At 43.1% G+C, this 17,028-nt stretch overlaps 1 pseudogene; it reads right to left on the bottom strand.

Moving 5' to 3' along the window:
• Nucleotides 1–17,028, bottom strand: part of LOC119863297 — a 106,928-nt pseudogene that overhangs the window by 85,198 nt on the left and 4,702 nt on the right.

The raw sequence follows: 17,028 nt of genomic DNA, 5'->3' as shown, positions 1-17,028 counted from the left end.
TAGAGAATCCCTCTAGGCAAAACCTTAAGTTACAAAAAGACACAAAAACAGGAATCTACATTTCATTCAGCACAGCTTATTTACCAGCCATTTAAACAAAAGGAAATCTCATGCATCTCTAGCTAGATTACTTACTAACAAGTTCTAAGACTCCATTCCTTTTCTGTTCCCCGCATCACACAGACAGAGAAAACCTTTGTTTCCTCCCCTCAGCTTTGAAAGTAACTTGCCTCTTCATTGGTCATTTTGGTCAGGTGCCAGCAAGGTTTTCTTAGCTTCTTAACCCTTTACAGGTTAAAGGGTTTGGCCTGTGGCCAGGAGGGATTTTACAGTTCTGTATACAGAAAGGTGGTTACCCTTCTCTTTATATTTATGACAGGGCATAACAAGGATGTCCTCTACATGGCCAGCAATCACATAGGCAACAAATGTTTTGGTGGCACAACAAGACTGCCACTGCACAAATATACAACCTTATCCCCTTAATCACCTTTCCAGAGATCGATCCGGGCAGCGCATGGTTTTCAAGGAGGCTACGTTCCTTTGGGATTTGCCATGAAGATGTTGATGATGACTGATGGGACAAATGGCTCCCCAGATACTGTGGCAAAAGGTCTGTTGATCCAGTAATATGTGTGCGGCTTAGGTCCGACAAACAGAAAATGCAGGTGACACTCGCTGAACAAGGAAAGTGAGAAGGACATTTTCAGAGGGTCACATATTGCGTGTGTGATATGTAGTGGGGAAAAGAGTCTTTCATTTTCCTTTTCTGTTTTCCTCTTAAAGAAAAGGAGTACTTGTGGCACCTTAGAGACTAACAAATTTATTAGAGCATAAGCTTTCGTGAGCTACAGCTCACTTCATGCATCCGATGAAGTGAGCTGTAGCTCATGAAAGCTTATGCTCTAATAAATTTGTTAGTCTCTAAGGTGCCACAAGTACTCCTTTTCTTTTTGCGAATACAGACTAACACGGCTGCTACTCTGAAACCTGTTTTCCTCTTGTGATACAGACCAGAATGTAGTCTTTTTCAGGACATGGATATATGACTTATATAAAAATACAAAATTAGATCTCAGAAAGCTCTAGTTCTATAGATATATTTATGTGACATTCTGTACCCCAAAGCAACATCCTGGAACCCCCATATTCACCAGTTATATAATTGCAACAAATCTTGTACAAAATTTGTCATGTGAGGTGTCTGTAGAGAAATCCTGGTTTGCTGAATATAGTTATCCTTTTTGTATACATGTCACATTTTTTAATCTGAAGTTATGAATATTGACTATGTACCTGCATTTCAAATGTGTTTGCTCCTCTGACAACTATCACAAGGTAGTTTACATCCAGTCTAGCCAGCAAATTGTGAACAGACTATTCAAGGTCATGGCTCATCAATGAGCACAATAGCCATGGAAGAAATTTATCCTCACCTGATGGACTTTCCTGGGGATGTTGTCACCAGAATAAGGACGATAGCCCCTGCTATGACTCATAGAGTTATTTAAGGACATGTGATAAGCTCATATGACACTGGACTCCATCTTGTGCCTGTACTTTTCCCACTAACTATGCTGGGGGATTTTGCTTGGAAAAATGAAGTTTCCCCTCAGATGGTAGAAATTAAAAAAGGGAGAAATATCATCACCATTTGGTCTTGCTCCCCACACAACAGAATATCTAAAAACATGGAAAAAAGAGTTTTCCTAGGGAGGTGGCCTTAGGCCGGAAAGGAGAAATCCCAGCCTCTGTATGGAACTTGGTTTCAGGTTCCTCATATGAATGCTATGATACTGAGCAAAGAAGCCCCTCTGGCAGCTGATTCTTATCATGCTGGGTGTGTAAAATTAGCCTTTCAACAAGTAAGCATGAAGCATTCAAGTCTGTCAGAATTAATGGCAGGGAATGCCTTAGGTTTGAAGATACAGGGGCAGAAATTTCTGTAGTTAGGTGGAGTATAGTGTAGGAAGATGATTTACTGTCAGGACAGATGGCAGAGCTTTTTTAGTAACAGGTTAAGGAATCCTTGTGCCTTTGGTGAAAGTGCACATACAAATGGTGGGTTTGGAAGCTGTATTATGAGTGGGGGTAGTAGACTGTCATAAATATAAAGGGAAGGGTAACCACCTTTCTGCATACGGTGCTATAAAATCCCTCCTGGCCAGAGGCAACATCCTGTTACCTGTAAAGGGTTAAGAAGCTCAGCTAACCTGGCTGGCACCTGACCCAAAGGACAAATAAGGGGACAAGATACTTTCAAATCTTGGGGAGGGGGTGAAAGCTTTTGTTTGTGCTCTTTGTTTATGCGGTTGTTCTCTCTTGGGACTGAGAGAGGCCAGACAGAAATCCATCTTCTCCAACCCATCCTAATCCAAGTCTCCAATATTGCAACCGGTCTAGGTAAGCCAGGCAAGGCGGATTAGTTCATTTTTTGTTTTATGTGAATTTTCCCTGTGTTAAGAGGCAGGTTTATTCCTGTTTTCTGTAACTTTAAGGTTTTGCCCAGAGGGGGATCCTCTGTGTTTTGAATCTGAATACCCTGTAAAGTAATTTCCAACCTGATTTTACAGAGATGATTTTTATCTTTCTTTTTTTAAAATAAAATCCTTCTTTTAAGAACCTGACTGATTTTTCCATTGTTCCAAGATCCAGGGGTTTAGGTCTTTGATGATTTTGTAACAAATTGGTGAGGATATTATTTTCAAGCCTCCCCAGGAAGTGGTGTGTGTAGGGCTTGGGGGGATATTTTGGGGGAAGACGTCTCCAAGTGGTCTCTTTTCCTGTTCTTTGTTTAAAACACTTGGTGGTGGAAGCATAGTGTTCAAGGCCAAGGCAAATTTGTACCTTGGGGAAGTTTTTAACTTAAACTGGTAAGAATAAGCTTAGGGGGTCTTTCATGTGGGTCCCCACATCTGTACCCTAGAGTTCAGAATGGGAAAGGAACCCTGACATAAACCATAACCCTGTTGATAGAATAATTGGTAATAATTTCTTCCATGTAGCTCAGGTTGTTAAAGTGTCCACCTGCAGGAAGAAGGAGCATTCTACTTCTCCCCTCCTATATGGGTGCTTGTCTGCCACGATTCTTGGTGCAGTTTTGTTTGGTGATATCTGATTAATAAATATAAAAAAGATCACATGCCTGAAAATATATTCCCGAATTAATTTTCCTGAATCAACACAATCCATTATACCATATCAACATTATTTGAGAGACATTGACTCATTCCATCTCACATGAATATTAGCCATTTCTTATTCATTAGTCACATCTAGAGTGACTACATCAAATCCCAAACTCGAAAAGGTACAGTTCAGAGTACTCATATTCAGATCATTCTGATCATAATTAAACAAGAACATCAGGTCATCTTCTCTTAGTATGTAAAAATACCTCCATTCTTCTTCCAAATATTTGGTTTTAGATATTCCTAAGTCACATTTTTGCCATCTTTGCACCATATTTCATATTTTACCTCAAAAGATTTTTCTTCACATCTGGTTTTGTTTGATCCTGTTTTTCCCATTCTGTCCTATGAGTAGTCAAATCTATTCATAGAATCATAGAAGATTAGGGTTGGAAAAGACCTCAGGAGATCATCTGGACCAACCCCCTGCTCAAAGCAGGATCAACATCAACTAAATCATCCCAGCCAGGACTTTGTCAAGCCGGGCCTTAAAAACCCCTAAGGATGGAGATTCCACCACCTCCCTAGGTAACCCATTCCAGTGCTTTACCACCCTCCTAGTGAAATAGTGTTTCCTAATATCCAACTAGACCTCCCCCCACTGCAACATGAAACCTTGCTCCTTGTTCTGTCATCTGCCACAACTAAGAACAGCTGAGCTTACCCCTGCCCCCTCATTCCCCCATTCAGGTAGTTGAAGGTAGCTATCAAATCCCCCTCACTGTTCTCTTCTGCAGACTAAATAACCCCAGTTCCCTCATCCTCTCCTCATAAGTCATGTGCCCCAGACCCCTAATCATTTTCATTGCTCTCTGCTGGATTCTCTCCAATTTGTTCACATCCTTCCTGTAGTGGGGGGCCCAAAACTGCATGCAATACTCCCGATATGGCCTCACCAGTGCGGAATAGAAGGGAATAATCACTTCCCTTGATCTGCTGGCAATGCTTCGACTAATGCAGCCCAATATGTCATTAGCCTTAGAATCATAGAATCATAGAATATCAGGGTTGGAAGGGACCCCAGAAGGTCATCTAGTCCAACCCCCTGCTCAAAGCAGGACCAAGTCCCAGTTAAATCATCCCAGCCAGGGCTTTGTCGAGCCTGACCTTAAAAACCTCTAAGGAAGGAGATTCTACCACCTCCCTAGGTAACGCATTCCAGTGTTTCACCACCCTCTTAGTGAAAAAGTTTTTCCTAATATCCAATCTAAACCTCCCCCATTGCAACTTGAGACCATTACTCCTCGTTCTGTCATCTGCTACCATTGAGAACAGTCTAGAGCCATCCTCTTTGAAACCCCCTTTCAGGTAGTTGAAAGCAGCTATCAAATCCCCCCTCATTCTTCTCTTCTGCAGACTAAACAATCCCAGCTCCCTCAGCCTCTCCTCATAAGTCATGTGCTCTAGACCCCTAATCATTTTTGTTGCCCTTCGTTGTACTCTTTCCAATTTATCCACATCCTTCCTGTAGTGTGGGGCCCAAAACTGGACACAGTACTCCAGATGAGGCCTCACCAGTGTCGAATAGAGGGGAACGATCACGTCCCTCGATCTGCTCGCTATGCCCCTACTTATACATCCCAAAATGCCATTGGCCTTCTTGGCAACAAGGGCACACTGCTGACTCATATCCAGCTTCTCGTCCACTGTCACCCCTAGGTCCTTTTCCGCAGAACTGCTGCCGAGCCATTCGCTAGTCTGTAGCGGTGCATTGGATTCTTCCATCCTAAGTGCAGGACCCTGCACTTATCCTTATTGAACCTCATTAGATTTCTTTTGGCCCAATCCTCCAATTTGTCTAGGTCCTTCTGTATCCTATCCCTCCCCTCCAGCGTATCTACCACTCCTCCCAGTTTAGTATCATCCGCAAATTTGCTGAGAGTGCAATCCACACCATCCTCCAGATCATTTATTGTCAACAAGGGCACACTGCTGACTCATATCCTGCTTCTCATTTACTGAAACCCCTAGGTCCTATTCTGCAGAAATGCTGCTTAGCCAGTTGGTCCCCAGCCTGTAGGAGTGCATGGGATTCTTCCGTAGTGGTGCATGGGATTCTTCCATCCTAAGTGCAAGACTCTTCACTTGTCCTTTTTGAACCTCATCAGATATCTTTTTGGCCCAATCCTCCAATTTATTTAGGTTACTCTGGACCTTATTATTATTCCTTGACTTTAGCAAAGCTTTTGATATGGTCTCCCACAGTATTCTTGCCAGTTAAGTTAAAGAAGTATGGGCTGGATGAATGGACTATAAGGTGGATAGAAAGCTGGCTAGATTGTCAGGCTCAAAGGGTAGCAATCAATAGCTCCATGTCTATTTGGCAGCCAGTATCAAGTGGAGTACCCCAAGGGTCGGTCCTGGGGCTAGTTTTGTTCAATATATTAATTGTTTAATAGTTCCATTCATCCTTTCTACTGTCCATGATGATTGAGGATGATAGGGGATATGTGAAAAGAAAAGGAGTACTTGTGGCACCTTTGAGACTAACAAATTTATTTGAGCATAAGCTTTCGTGAGCTACAGCTCACTTCATCGGATGCATTTGGTGGAAAATACAGTGGGGAGATTAATATACACACACAGAGAACATGAAACAATGGGATTTATCATACACACTGTAACGAGAGTGATCACTTAAGGCGAGATATTACCAGCAGGAGTGCGGGGTGGGGGGGGGGACTTTTGTAGTGATAATCAAGGTGGGTCATTTCCAGCAGTTAACAAGAACATCTGAGGAACAGTGGGGGGTGGGGTGGGGGGGAGAAATAACATGGGGAAATAGTTTTACTTTGTGTAATGACCCATTCACTCCCAGTCTCTTTTAAAGCCTAAGTTAATTGTATCCAGTTTGCAAATTAATTCCAATTCAGCTGTCTCTCGCTGGAGTCTGTTTTTGAAGGTTTTTTGTTGAAGAATTGCAACTTTTAGGTCTGTAATCGAGTGAACAAAGAGATTGCAGTGTTCTCCAACTGGTTTTTGAATGTTATAATTCTTGACATCTGATTTGTGTCCATTTATTTGATTGACAGAGCCAGAAGAGTAGCCAGAAGTTACCAACTACAGGACAGGCCCAACAAAGAAAATAACACAACGCCACTAGCCATCACCTTCAGCCCCCAACTAAAACCTCTCCAACGCATCATCAAGGATCTACAGCCTATCCTGAAGGACGACCCATCACTCTCACAGATCTTGGGAGACAGGCCAGTCCTTGCTTACAAACAGCCCCCCAACCTGAAGCAAATACTCACCAGCAACCACACATCACACAACAGAACCACTAACCCAGGAACCTATCCTTGCAACAAAGCCTGTTGCCAACTCTGTCCACATATCTATTCAGGGGACACCATCATAGGGCCTAATCACATCAGCCACACTATCAGAGGCTCGTTCACCTGTGCATCTATCAATGTGATATATGCCATCATGTGCCAGCAATGCCCCTCTGCCATGTATATTGGCCAAACTGGACAGTCTCTACGTAAAAGTATAAATGCACACAAATCAGACGTCAAGAATTATAACATTCAAAAACCAGTCGGAGGACACTTCAATCTCTCCAATCACTCGATTACAGACCTGAGGGTGGCTATTCTTCAACAAAAAAACCTTCAAAACAGACTCCAATGAGAGACTGCTGAATTGGAATTAATTTGCAAACTGGATACAATTAACTTAGGCTTGAATAGAGACTGGGAGTGGATGGGCCATTACACAAAGTAAAACTATTTCCCCATGGTATTTCTCCCCCCCACCCCACCCCGCACTGTTCCTCAGATGTTCTTGTTAACTGCTGGAAATGGGCCCACCTTGATTATCACCACAAAAGGTTTTCCTCCTTCCCCACCCCCTTCCTGCTTGTAATAGCTCATCTTAAGTGATCACTCTTCTTACAGTGTACAAGATAAAACCCATTGTTTCATGTTCTCTGTGTGTGTATATAAATCTCCCCACTGTATTTTCCACCAAATGCATCCGATGAAGTGAGCTGTAGCTCACAAAAGCTTATGCTCAAATAAATTTGTTAGTCTCTAAGGTGCCACAAGTACTCCTTTTCTTTTTGCGAATACAGACTAACATGGCTGCTACTCTGAAACCTGTTATTCTGAAAACTTTCAAAAAACAATTCTGCTGGAAGCATACATGCAGCTTGGGAAATATCAGTCCAAATGCCTAAAATTTGGCAAAGTTATAAGCAACTGAAAATGAGGTCTTCTTATTGAAGGGGTCAGACAGTCTTAACTAAAGGTCGTGCCACCAGCACCATGTACAATGGCCAAACCGTTTGTGTATCCCATTCAGCTAAGCTCTTCGCTCCAATAATGTCAGTGGCAATCCATTCCACAGGTCAAATATGCGTTATGTTAACAAGGTCAAATATGCACTATGTTAACAAGTTTCTTTTATCAGTTTTATATGTTAGACTTGAAATATAACTGAATGTTCCCTTGTATGTGCATTAGAAGACACAGTAAATATAAATGCCTGCTCTACATTTCTACTTTCTTTATCCATAGATCCATAGGTTTTAATGTCAGAAGGGACCATTAGATCATCCAGTCAGACCTTCTCTGTAACATGCTTCTCTAACATGCTGAGAGAGACATCCCAACTAGAACAGACCTCAGGGAGAAGACCTGTGTGTCATTGATAGCAGCTCCATGAAAACCCTGGCTCATTTGCAGGAGTGGCCAAAACAAAGACAATGTTCAGATGCCTCAGTAATGGGATGGAGAATAACCTGCTCTGGACATGAATTCAGTTTTGGTCACCCAGTCTCTATTAAAGGATATAGCCGATAGAAACAGGGTTTCTGAGACAGACTGTGAGAATGGGGGAGGCATATGTGAATGGCATATGTGGACAGACTGAAAAGTTTGGGACTGTTTAGTTTTGGGAAGAGACAAAGAAAGAATGGAAGTGATTCGTTCAATTCATTCATTCAAATGGACCAAGAACAGTTCCCAAGTAGTAATATCTATGGATACTTAATGCTTCAAAAAGTCTAATCCCCAGAGTTGAGGCAAATTATCAGCAAATCTGACTGAGCGGAAAAATGTAGACAGAAAAATGGGAATGAAACTTGGGATTTCTTTAAGAAGAGTTTACTAAATAGCTAAAAAGTCACAATTCCAGACTCAAGAAAGTGAGCAAGTTTGGATAAAAATCCAGGTCAGTGGCAAAGTGAAGGCAGCAATTGGAGGTTGGGGGGAGAAGCAATATATAACAAATGGGGAAAAGGAAAAATAGATAGCAAGCAATACAAATCAAAAGTTATGAAAACCGATAAGAGACGTTAACAACATCAGGGGAAAACCCATTCTTGGCAAAGCTATGGATCCCAAAAAAGAGACTATTACGTATTTTAAGAACAAAAGAAATCCTAGAAAAGATTTATGCCAATTACTAGGGAGAGAAAGGAAAGTTGTTAATGTTGCAGAAAAGGAAGAAAAGGTTCAAGAAATAGTTTTGTTCTGCATTTGGAAAGAAACAGTATAATGAACTCATATCACCTGAGGTGATGAAACACTTTCCAGTCCATTAGCAGGCAAGAAGGATGTTACAGCATCTACAGGAGGACCTTAGAGTTATGAACACCAGAATTACAAACTGACCGATCCATCCCTGACCGGTGTTGGTCTAGCCTGCTATTAAAAATGTCTAATGATGGAGATTCCACAACCTCCCTAGGCAATTCATTTCAGTGCTTAGCCACCCTGACAGCTAGGGAGTTTTTCCTAATGTCCAACCTAAATCTCCCTTGCTGCAATTTAAGCCCATTGCTTCTTGTCCCATCATCAGAGCTTAAGAAAAACAATTTTTCTCCCTACTCCTTGTAACAAAAGTTTATGTACTGGAAAATTGTTATCATGTCCCCTCTCAGTCTTCTCTTTTCCAGACTAAACAAACCCAGTTCTTTCAATCTTCCTTTATAGGTCATGTTTTCTAGACCTTTAATCATTTTTGTTACTCTTCTCTGGACTTTCTCCAATTTGTCCATACTTTTTCTGAAACGTGGCGCACAAAACTGGACACAATACTCCAGTTGAGGCCTAACCAGCGCGGTATCAAGCGGAAAAATTACTTCTTGTGACTTGCTAATACATCCCAGAATAATGTTTGATTTTTTTGCAACAGCATTACACTGTTGACTCATACTTAGCTTGTTGTCCACTATGACCCCCTAGATCCCTTTTTGCAGTCCTCCTTCCTAGGCAGTCATTTCCCATTTTGTAAGTGTGCAACTGATTGTTCCTTCCTAAGTGGAGTACTTTGCATTAGTCCTTTTTGATTTTCATTCTATTAATTTCAGACCCTTTCTCCAGATCATTTTGAATCTTCATCCGATCCTCCAAAGTACTTTCAACCCCTGCCAGCTTGGTATCATCCACAAACTGGTAGGGGATTAGTTCAAACAAAAGTCTAAGAATATAATTAATGCCAATCAACAAGACAGTTTATGGAAAACTGTTCTTGTCAAATAAACCCAATTTCATCCTTTAATGAGAGTGCATGTTCACTCTCTCTGAGACATTTGATTTAGTGAGGAAAACAGTCAGGTAAAAAATGAACCGTATACAATATCAGTAGAGCACATGTTAAATGGACTAAACTGGCTAACTGATGGAGGTCAGAAAGCCGTTGTGAATGGGCCATTGTCAGTCAAAAGAGGTTTTTGTAGTGGTGTTTGATATTTACATCAATGATCCGGAAGCAAATAGAAAATGACTGCAGATCAAACTTGCGGACTACCCAATGATTGGCAGAGTGGTTACAATGAGGAGGCCAGGGCAGGCACACCGATTGATCTGGAGCGTTGGTGAGCTGGGCCCATGCAAACAAAATGTTTTAGTGCTGTCAAATGCAAAGTGATCTTCTCAGAACAGGGAAGGCAGGCGCGACCCATAGACTAGGGCATTGTATTATGAACCTGCAAAAGGATTTAGGGGTCCCTATGGAAAACCAACTCAAAAAGGGTGATGCAATCCTTGGATACATAAACAGGGGAGTGATGAGTTGGAGTAGGGTGCCATAAAAAAAGTTGGAGAATACTTATTCTGTCTTACCACAGCTGGCGGGACAATGGGACAAGAGTCAATGTGTTCAAACTGTAGTATAGCAAATTTAGATTATATCTCTGGAAAAACTTCCGAACTGTAAGAACGGTAGGAGGATGGAACAGATGCCGTGGCAGGTAATAGAAGCTCCTGCAATGGAGGTTTCCAATAGCGGCTGGATAGTCATCTGTCTGGGATGGGCTAGACATTCTGCATCTTGACGGGGGACAGACTGGATAACCCTTGAGGTCCCTTTTAACCCTGTGGCTCTAAGATTCTATGATCTCAAATCCTAGTATAAACCAGGTTTGAGTCAAACACAAGGTGTTGGTCCCAACACAGGGGTAACTGGGTGAAATTTAATCACCTGTGTTATACAGGAGGTCAGAATGGATGATCTTATGCTGCCTTCTGACATTCAACCCTAGGAATTTATCAATAAAGGAAGTCGAACAGGCAATTATATTTACTCTGTCTCACAACACACGAACACGGGAACATTCAATTACATTGGAAGTCTGAACATATAACACTGATAAAAGAAAATAGTTTACATAATCCATAATTGACCTGTGGAAATCCTTGCTTCTGATGTTACTGGAGCAAAGAGCGTAGCTAAATGGGATTCACAAATGGATTAGCCATTGTAGGTGGTGATAGTGTCAGCACTTTTAATTAAGGCTGTCTGACACCTCCAGTTGGAGGCCTCATTTTCAGTTACTGATAAGTTTGCCTAACTTTAACAGTTTGGACTGAAATTTCCCACACTCGTTGTCAGCTTCCGGCTGAACTGTTTTTTGAAAGTTTCAGGCATAACAGTTCAGGCAACTTCTCAAATGAAGCTAGGAGTCAAGATGTCTCGCCAATGTTGAAAAATTCTTATAATTGTTCCAGTGAGGAGTTCTTTCACCTCTATGCTTTCCAGCAGATAAAAATCAGGCTACAACCCTCAGCACTCCCCCTCCTCCACCCACCTGGTAGCAGCTAGAGCCCTCAAATGGAAGAGGAGGATGCAACAGTGTCTGTGCATTAACATACCTGGCTCCTCAAGTCTTAGTTTTAACTCCAAAAGAGTTTTGCCTCAGACTCACTCTCTATCCCACCATACCCATGTTACACTGGGTTGGTTGAGCAGATCACTCTTCAGCAAGAGATGGTACCTGTGCATCCTGAGATGCAAGTTTCCTTCCCGGGAATCCCCCCCAGGTAGTCGTGTCCCACACCTCTCTCACCCCAGCATCTGCCGCAGCATCCCACGCTGAGAGCCAACACTGGGGTGTGCATGGTTTATAATATAGCTCTGTGCAATCCCAGGGGGGTTCACTCTGCCTCTAGGGCAGAAGCAGCATCTGGATGTAAACAGGCTGGACACAAGCTTGCCTCCAGCTTTATGAGTAAACAGTAATTAAGGGACCTTCCCAAAGGGAGACGAGAATTCCTGGGTTCTGTGCTGAGTCAGAGAGGAACTGGCTGTTCTGTGTATATTTAACAATTATAGTTGATTAGGAAGAAAACTAGTGACAATGCCTAGATCTCTAAGGGGTTTGTAAAAGCCCAGGATGGCTGGGTAGAAAGTACACAGAGAAATCTGGAGACAGATGACTGAGGGAGAGAAAAAACACTTTCTGCAGGCACACAGGGAAGTCGCTAAGAGATCAGAGATCAGTAATTCTCCTCAGTAACTATCATCATCCTGTGTAGCACCTTTAATTGAAGGATCTTAAAAACACCTTGCAAAAGAAAGCCACTATGAACATATCCCCGTTATACAGACAGGTAAACTGAGGCACTGGGAGACACAGAGAAGGAGTGACAAGTTGACAGACATAACCCAGGAGTCCCGACTTCCTTGTTGTAACTTTGGTCTCTCCCTCACACCAAGGGGGAAATGGATTCCCACTCTAGCAGGGACTGTTTGTTGGGTGGGATGCAGAGGAAAGGCTGGAAGAGGGAGCCTGAGCCTTTGCCATCCCCTCAAGGCGACTCCGAGGTTCTCAGAACTAGCTGGGGTTTGCGAGCTCCCCACTCCTGGGACTCCACTACTGCTTCCACTCAGAAACCTGCCAATGGATCAGTCACGGAGAGCACTTTGGGGGAAGAGACTCAGTAAAAGCAACACCAACAGGATGTTCCTGTGGATAGAGGGCAGCCAGCGGCCTTTCCTGAGGACCCAGCCCTCCACCTCCCATCCCAAAGCTGCCATGGAACAAGTGTGTGGGGGGGATGCTATAGGCAGGAGAGAGACTGGATTAGTGTTTGCATTGGATTTGTTCTCTCCCTCTCGGTTCACTTCCTCCCAGTCTCTCCCAGGTGGAATTGAATTCCCACAGCTGAACTGACTGCCTGCTCCTCTGGTTCATTGTGGGTATTTCTCTGGTGCAGTGTACCTGGGTTTTTAAGCACTGGAATGAGACTGAACAAATTCTCCTGTCTGAGCCCAGCAGGGTCGCTGTGTCCCCAGTATTCAAGTTACTAACACTCTGTAGCTGGCAAGCATGGTTTGATCTTCCTCTCTACCTAAAGACAAAGCATTCTTAAAACTACAACACCCACCTGCTGAAGTGAAGAAACAGATTGACAGAGCCAGAAGAGTACCCTGAAGTCACCTACTACAGGACAGGTCCAACCAAGAAAATAACAGAACGCCACTAGCCATCACCTTCAGCCCCCAACTAAAACCTCTCCAACGCATCATCAAGGATCTACAACCTATCATGTCATCATGTGCCAGCAATGCCCCTCTGCCATGTACATTGGCCAACCTGGACAGTTTCTACGCAAAAGAATAAATGGACCCAAATCTGACATCAGGAATCATAACATTCAAAAACCGGTAGGAGAACACTTCAACCTCTCTGGCCACTCAGTAAAAGATTTAAGGGTTGCAATTTTGCAACAGAAAAGCTTCAAAAACAGACTCCAAGGAGAAACTGCTGAGTTTGAATTAATATGCAAACAAGATACCATTAACCAGGGTATGAATAGAGACTGGGAGTGGCTGGGTCGTTACACATAATGAATCTATTTCCCCATGTTAGTATCCTCACACCTTCTTGTCAACTGTCTAAATGGGCCATCTTGAATATCACTACAAAAGGTTTTTTTTTTCCTGCTGATAATAGCTCATCTTAACTAATTAGCCTCTCACAGTTTGTATGGCAACTTCCAACTTATCTGTATGTATCTATCTATCTTCTTACTCTATGTTCCATTCTATGCATCCGATGAAGTGGGCTGTAGCCCACAAAAGCTTGTCCTCTAATAAATTTGTTAGTCTCTGTCAGGGTTCCTTCCCCACTCTGAACTCTAGGGTACAGATGTGGGGACCTGCATGAAAAACCGCTAAGCTTATTTTTACCAGCTTAGGTTAAAACTTCCCCAAGGTACAAACTATTTTACCCTTTGCCCTTGGACTTTATCGCTGCCAACACCAAGCATCTAATAGATATATCACCAGGAAAGATCCCGCTTGGAAACATCTTTCTCCCCAAAATCCTCCCCAAACCCTACGCCCCCTTTCCCGGGGAAGGCATCACACACACAGACAGAGTCTTTGTTTCTCTCCCCCCCTTCAGCTTTTGAAAGTATCTTGTCTCCTCATGGGTCATTGTGGTCAGGTGCCAGCGAGGTTATCCTAGCTTCTTAACCCTTTACAGGTGAAAGGGTTTATCCTCTGGCCAGGAGGGATTTTAAAGGTGTTTACCCTTCCCTTTATATTTATGACAGTCTCTAAGGTGCCACAAGTACTCCTGTTCTTTTTACCTTGTGGGTGTTACCCAGGAGCAAACACATTTGAAATACTGGTACAGAGACAATATTCATAACTATAGGTACAAAAATAATACATACATACAAATAGGGTAATCATATTCAGGAAATCATAACATTTCCATTGATATCTTACATGATATACATTATAATACATATCATAATCATATCACTGTGGTAAGTCTGGGTGTTGCTTTGCACTGCAGAATGTCACCCCTCCCCCGTTAGTTTACTGCAGAAGTGTTAGTCACAGAGGTCTGCCTCAGTTTCCCCTTCCACACAGCAGACCAGGTTATTAGATTCCCCTGCTGTGACAAGATTTGCGCCTGTTTACAGGTGTTAGTGAGAAGCACTATCCCCATAGGGCTGCTGGTTTACTACTCCTAGCTTGTCCAAAAGCTTTTTCCTAATGTCATGCATATTACACCTTTTCATAGGAATTACCATCAGTATCAAATGCTTTATCTCTTAATACCCCAGCAAATCTTTTATCACAGGCAGGCATTTTCAAGTATTTTTATTATAACACATTTTTTGCTTGGACAGTTTCCTTTGTTCAAAACACATTGTGTCTTTCAAATCCTCCCCGAATCTTAACACGTGTTTAATTACTGATGTTCGTTTCCCCTCAGTGTTCCCTTCAGTGTGGGATCTCAGTCTAAGGTCATTTTTGCTGTCTTGATATTCCAGGGTCTGGTGAGGTGAGGATGTAAGGGGACTTTGCATACTGAATAGCCCTTTCTGGAGCTGCTTCCCAACTCCAGGGTTATGCTCAAGCAAAAAATCCACCCACTCCCATCTCATGCTTTCCTTGTGATCCCCATTCCCAGTACTGGGACCTAGAGAGTTGTGATCTGTGCTCTCTGGAATAAGAGGTGTATCTTCTCCCAGCAGCTATTTCATAGCTGATTTCTGGGTCTTCCCAAATCTGGTCCAAAGCCTGACCAGTGTAAGTTTCTTACCCAGTGTGCCCCCACCCTCAATGTGGAAAGGACAATGCACCAGCCCCTGTTCCTGAGCAGATTTCCCTTTACACTTCAGACAACACACTTGTGACCTGGTGTGTCTGGGGCAGACCTCAGTGGAAATGCCGAGGTCAGGATTGGCTGCAAAAGGGAGAGCATATACTCCCAAGACTGGTGGGTAACATTGAAGTTAAACTCCCCAAACAGTCACAAACTATGCTTCTGATCCCTCACATGGGTTATCAAGAAGTAAGGAAAGAAATCACACAGTCCTCATGTTGCATTCAAGTTCTCTGTTTCCCAATCAGCACCTAGGTTCAGTAGAGTGAGAAGCTTCTTAAAAACACTCTGCTCACATATTCAAAATGTTCTTCTGACCCCAAAGAGTCAGCCATGTCACCAGGTCAGTATAATTGGATCTTATCCAAAATACCTCGCTGCCAGCCAATCCTTAATGTCTAAAACTAAAGGTTTATTATAAAGAAAAAAGAAAGACCAAGAAGAGAGATGTTAAATGGTAAAACTGTCACAAACATACACAGACTTCAAGGTTCCCAGCAGTATTGGTGAGTTTGCTGGCTTGAAAGTCCTTCTGGATCACATCCACAGCTTGGATGGGTCATTCAGTCCTTTCAAAGCTTCAGTCTGTAGCGAAGTTCCTCCAGAAGTAAGAAGCAGGATTGAGGGAAAATGGAGAAACTGCAGCTGCCTTTCACAGTCTTTTGCCATGCGGCCTGTGCTTCCTTTGTTTTAAACACAAGTTGCCCAGAACATAGCTTGAAAGCCTCAGAGTTCTGTCCATAGGCATGTCCCTGTGTGCCTTGCTGAGCCATAAGGTGTATCTGCCCTCTCTCAAGAGGTCAGTTGCATGGCAATGGTCCTCAATGAGCCATCAAGCTGGCTAGGTTGAACCCTTTGACTCCCTCAGGGAACAGATGGCCAGGATCCCCTGGGGGACTAACATGAAAGGGAAGGGAGTCCAGGAGAGCTGGCTGTATTTCAAGGAATCCCTGTTGAGGTTACAGGGACAAACCATCCCGATGAGTCGAAAGAATAGTAAATATGGCAGGCGACCAGCTTGGCTTAATGGTGAAATCCTAGCGGATCTTAAACATAAAAAAGAAGCTTACAAGAAGTGGAAGGTTGGACATATGACCAGGGAAGAGTATAAAAATATTGCTCGGGCATGTAGGAAAGATATCAGGAGGGCCAAATCGCACCTGGAGCTGCAGCTAGCAAGAGATGTCAAGAGTAACAAGAAGGGTTTCTTCAGGTATGTTGGCAACAAGAAGAAAGCCAAGGAAAGTGTGGGCCCCTTACTGAATGAGGGAGGCAAGCTAGTGACAGAGGATGTGGAAAAAGCTAATGTACTCAATGCTTTTTTTGCCTCTGTTTTCACTAACAAGGTCAGCTCCCAGACTGCTGTGCTGGGCAACACAAAATGGGGAAGAGATGGCCAGCCCTCTGTAGAGATAGAGGTGGTTAGGGACTATTTAGAAAAGCTGGACGTGCACAAGTCCATGGGGCCGGACGAATTGCATCTGAGAGTGCTGAGGGAATTGGCGGCTGTGATTGCAGAGCCCTTGGCCATTATCTTTGAAAACTCGTGGCGAACGGGGGAAGTCCCGGATGACTGGAAAAAGGCTAATGTAGTGCCCATCTTTAAAAAAGGGAAGAAGGAGGATCCTGGGAACTACAGGCCGGTCAGCCTCACCTCAGTCCCTGGAAAAATCATGGAGCAGGTCCTCAAAGAATCAATCCTGAAGCACTTAGAGGAGAGGAAAGTGATCAGGAACAGTCAGCATGGATTCACCAAGGGAAGGTCATGCCTGACTAATCTAATCGCCTTTTATGATGAGATTACTGGTTCTGTGGATGAAGGGAAAGCAGTGGATGTATTGTTTCTTGACTTTAGCAAAGCTTTTGACACGGTCTCCCACAGCATTCTTGTCAGCAAGTTAAGGAAGTATGGGCTGGATGAATGCACTATAAGGTGGGTAGAAAGCTGGCTAGATTGTCGGGCTCAACGGGTAGTGATCA

Source organism: Dermochelys coriacea, chromosome 1, assembly GCF_009764565.3.
Source record: "Dermochelys coriacea isolate rDerCor1 chromosome 1, rDerCor1.pri.v4, whole genome shotgun sequence".
NCBI lineage: Eukaryota > Metazoa > Chordata > Testudines > Dermochelyidae > Dermochelys > Dermochelys coriacea.
Note: the sequence above shows the minus strand (reverse complement) of the source record. Positions and strands in the feature narration are given on the sequence as shown.